General features: G+C 45.4%; 1 protein-coding gene across 1 annotated transcript in view; it reads left to right on the top strand.

Annotated features, from left to right (window-relative positions):
* The first annotated feature begins 2,335 nt into the window (after window positions 1–2,335).
* rarga (retinoic acid receptor gamma a) overlaps window positions 2,336–5,000 on the top strand; it is a 61,477-nt gene continuing 58,812 nt past the window's right edge. Inside the window, exon 1 of the mRNA XM_080763476.1 lies at window positions 2,336–2,577. The gene's annotated coding sequence lies outside the window, so the exon portion shown is untranslated. The remainder of the gene's footprint in view (window positions 2,578–5,000) is intronic.

Here is a 5,000-nt window from a genome sequence, read left to right as displayed (position 1 = left end):
TTGACTTGATTAGAGAGAGACATATTGAGGTCAGGGTATGTGGGGACAAGCCAAAGATCATCGTCTCTGCGGGCCACTTCGGGAGATTCGGCCACAAACGGAGCAATGCTCACAGGCCTTATATAGGAGTTGAGACAGGTAGAAGGGACTTGCGTACCAAAAAAAGACAGCGCGGCATGCTGCTTCGGTACGATTATGCTCCAGACTGTGAAATTTAGCAGAATGTTTAGTGAGGCGTGGCCGATGTGCTCGGAAGGCATAATTTTGTGCAAGGTTTCAGAATATGTAGTGCATGTGTAAGTTGATAAGTGGGCAGTAAAATGCCTACTGTATTGCTTTTCTTTAGATAAGAATGGTATCGGAGTTTAGGCAAGGAGAAAAAAAAAGAATGTAGTCTGTATATAAGATGGAGAGGAAATGGCAACAGATACAGTACATCGTCACTGTGGAGAGCAGAAACCTTGCGTCTTCACATTCCATCTTTTTATGTTTTATGTTCTACAAGCTGTAGAACAAGTGTGTCTGAGCTTGTAGATTTCTATTTTTGAATAACCCTGAATAACTTTTTGACAAATATTTGTCGCCACTGTGAAGACTGTCCGTGGGTTGTAGAATTTAGACAGTGAAAAGTAAGTCACTAAATAACTACCGGTACTTTGGATACAGATTGGAAGTTTGGAACATAGGTTCCCTTTTTTTCCATTTCCTGAAAGGTAAAGTTTGGGACATTATGTCACGCGTAACGTAACCCTTGCAACGACAGGCGCACAGAGATGGACAAATATGGACATGCACAAATCGCTTTTTTCAGGCAACGCTTTCTCCTGTGTCTGACGTCGCATAGCGAGGGGAGCTTATTTCGCCCACGTAATTGGGGTGAAATGACAGGGGGCGGGGCTTGATCAGCGCAAGGGAGAGAGAGAGTGGGTGATGGGCGAGAGAGGGAGGGAGGGAGATGGAAAGTGAGAGCGGGAGGTAGGGAGAAAGGGCCTATATTTCACACATGCAATGAGAGAGATGCAGTACAATCATGAATACAGAAACAATAGAGAGAGGTAGAGGGAGTACCCACACCATAACCCCCCTGATGGCAATAACCCACTGAGAAGTTGCATGTATGTATTCTAATAGGTGTGTATGTATATATGTAATGGATATACAGTACATGCACATATATTTGTAGTACGTAACTGTCAAAAAGGATAAAACACAAAAAAACCACAGAGCTTACAATACGTCCATTGTGGTCCGCTGAGTGAAAAACTGTGTGTAAACTCTGTCCACACACACACACACACACACACACACACACACACACACACACACACACACATACACACATACACACACGTGTGCACGGCTGACGGCAAGCCCCACGAGAGGGGTTTCATGGCTAAGAGAGAGAGAGAGAGGTACCGTTGAGGTGTGCCCTCTCCTCCCCAGCCTTGAGGTTTTAGGGTGCTCCTTGCAACCAAAACAACTCGAGAAACATCGCATTCAGAGAGCGAGGCACACGCCCAGAACCACAAACACACAAACACACATCTGAAACTTATGATCTCATGTGGAGAGAGAGAGCGAGAGAGAGAGGGGGGCACATTCTGGGGCACACCCTAAACTGCTGCCTGCCACAGAGCCCTGCCATCTCATTGGGGACTTCCCCACGCTATGCTATATGCCACCGTTAGCTTTACTATAGGACTTTAAGGGATTTCAAAACAAGATTGAATCGGTTATTATTCTGTTGAATGTTTGGAGAAAATATTTTAGGTTGCATAATTCTTTCCAGAATATTGGCAGGTGCTTTGTCCAGAGAACTGTTGGGGTTAGTTTTTTTTTGTCTCGCTTTGAACGCAACGCTCTGATTGTTGTCCATGTTTCCTCATGTTTAACAGGGAGGCCTAAAATGCAACGTGTTTGTAGAGCTGTTTTATGTACTAAGATCCAACGTTACTTTCATAATGCGCTCCATAAACACTAACTTTTGTCCTGTAAATGAGGTCGCTAGTACGTCGCTCTCGGGTTTTAAAAGCATACAAAGCAGCGTCTGGGGCTTCGCAAAAGCTGAGAAAGAAAATGGTGGGGAGAGAAAAGGAGAATTCGCAGAGAGAGACGAATAAGGGAGAGAGAGAGAGAATTAAAAACAGAAACTTAAGCTCTCTGGGCCTTTTTCTTCCCTCTAGGCATTTTGTGGCTTGTGAAAAAATGTGCTGTATATTTGAAGTGTTAGGTCACGTGACGAGGGCAGGCTTTATGAATCAGAGAGTATAATTATTTCTTAGCGAGCGAGACGGTGAGTGTTGCTGTTGTGTGCCTGTGTTGAGGGAGTGAAAGAGTGATTTTTAAGAGAGACGGAGCGAGAAAAAGGAGGAGGGAGAGCACGAGAGAGAGAAGGAGGGAGGGAGGGAGAGAGAGAGAGAGAGAGCTGCTCACTGCTACTCTGTCTTTGCTGTCAGAGGGACTGTGATGAACGTACACAAATCTCTTTTCCTTTTCCTTTGCTAGGTCCACTCATCAGTCAGCTCTGCCAAGTACTTCATCTCAGCTCTATCAGACCAGCAGCACTGTCCATAGCCGGTGAGTAACTCTGAAAAGAACTCCTGAGCACTTCTTCTAAACTTTTGAGTTAAGACTATAGACACAGTTTTGCTGCTTTTTCTCTGTTCTCTGTCTCTCTCGGTCTTAACAGGGCTAGTAGAGACAATTCTTTTTTCTTTTCTTTTCAGGGGGGGGGGGGGGGGCGGGGGGGGTTGAGAGTTTAATTGAAGACAGGGGGCTGAGAACGCAAGGCGTTTAGGACACATTGAGAATGGTTTATGGTTTCCATAAACCTGGACAGCTTTTCTGTGCGAGGACTGTAAATCGTATCCCCGTCATACATTTTGTTTGTTGCTTGCCTTCCCAGTGCTTTGCGTTTGTTTGTGTCTGTCTTTTTTACGAACGCGTTAAAGAGGACTGGTTGGCTATACGCTGTGTATCATCTGCATGTGTTGTTTGTGTGTGTGTGTGTCTGGTGTGTGTGTGTGTCTGACCGTGCACACGCGCGCCGCATGTGTGCACACGCACATGTGTGCTTGTTAGTGAGTGTTTCAAGTGTTACTGCGCCTGTGGAGCTTTTTATTATTAGCATATGTGTGTGTGTAAGCGTATACATGCTCGCATGTGTTTGATCTGGGCGAATGTGTGTAGCTAGAGGAATGACCCACCCTTGACCTGCCTTTTTTTCTCCCCTCTTTTCTTTATACAACATATGACCGCAGGACTTGGGGGGGGGGGGGGGGGGGGGGGGGGGGGGTTAGGGGAGCATTGTTTTCCCACAACCTAAACATTCATTCCTGTGTGTAAAGTTTATTCTTTTGTTCTTTTATTCTCTTCCGTCCACGACAGGCCGTGTCAGTCAAAGTGGCGCTGGCAGTATATAAGTGGCAGGTTAACAGGTTCCACTTGTTACAGTGCCGCGGCAATCGGCAAGCAAGACGGCACATTTAGTGCCGCATGATTTGGATATCAGATACAGATCAGGCGACTGGCGGAAGGCCATGCTGTCACTCTCGGTGTCTGTCTCCTGTTCTCGCCTAGATTGTGTTGTGTTGTGTTGTGCTGCGTTGACGTTGGGTCTGTGTGGCTGCACCAGTGATTGGCCCAGACCGAGCAGCCTTGACTGTAGGTATATAATATAGACCACTGCTGCCTTGGTTTGCACCTGCTGACTGTCCACCGCAACGCTTTCCCCCTCGTTGACGCTGACATAAGTGTGAGAATGCTGATAGAGAGAGAGAGAGAGAGAGGGGGACATTTCCGTAGAAGAACGTAAAGACAAACGAGTGAGAAAAGGGAGGTGTTGTTGAAAGTCCATGAAGCCTGGGAAGTCCGCGGTCGCCTGATTTTACCATCATTCTGACTTTAACTCTGTGACATCTGGAGAGGAGGAAAACGCTGCTCATCTATAAAGCAGAGCAATATCGCTGCTCTCGCTCCCTCGGCACTCCACCCATCATGCCTTTTTTTACTTTCCTTTTTTTCTTTTTTGCCTTGTATAGCGAAAGAGAATCAGGCCCTCCACAGGGAGTCGTGTTAGGTTAATACAAATCCTATGGTGTGTGTGTGGCTGTGGAATCATTGCATTTTCTTTTGTTCGGAGTGATGACATGGAAATTATAGTTTTGACCAATGATGAATGAATGTGCTGTAGATCACAGGCCTAAAATAAATGGCCATGTTTCATTGTTGGTGATTGCTGGGCTTTTTTTGTGGCCGAGTGTTTTTGCATCGCCAACCTCACCAAAAAACAATCTCGTTCGTTTCCCGTATGCCTATGGTCATAATGATAGTTTACACATCGCGCAGCAGATAAGTCCTCAAATCCTCAGGGCCAGTAAGCCAACAACCACCCTTTACACAAGAACTCCGGTGACAATAGATCGTTGAAAGGTATGCCGACTGAAATAACCGCTTAGGGAGAAAGGTAACATATTTCTCATAATAGAACTTGTGCGCAACTTGAGTAATAGTTTTTAAGTCTCTCAAATTGTGTGTCGTGTATGCTAAGTTAAAGACACAGTTTACTCTGTTTGCCACTTTTGTTTGTTTGAAGGTTTTGTCACCTCTTATCCAAGTACATTATATTCTCCCAAGCAATAGAAAATGTCATTCACCATCTTATTGTATTGATTACGTACTCTACTGGCTCAACATATAACACCAATGATGGGGCGCCCTCTGGCCTAGTGGTCCAGGCGCAGCCACATTTAGGCCTCTGGCCTGACGGCGCGTCGTGTGTTCGAGTCCCGCTCATGGCGACCTTTGCTGCATGTCTCCCCCTTCTCTCTCTTCTCTTTCCTGTCTGTCTTCACTGTAACTATCAACAAAGGCACAAAGCCAAAAGCTAAATCTTTAAAAAAAAAGAAAAAAACATAACACCAATGATAGCCCATACCATTCTTTGTTTTTACCATAATCCGTAAACATCTTTCACTTTTTTCTGAGACATGACTTTGAGC

Source organism: Protomyctophum bolini (assembly GCF_963924005.1).
Source record: "Protomyctophum bolini genome assembly, chromosome: 5".
Lineage (NCBI taxonomy): Eukaryota > Metazoa > Chordata > Actinopteri > Myctophiformes > Myctophidae > Protomyctophum > Protomyctophum bolini.
The sequence above is the reverse complement of the archived record's forward strand: the minus strand, read 5'-3'. Positions and strand labels throughout refer to the sequence as shown.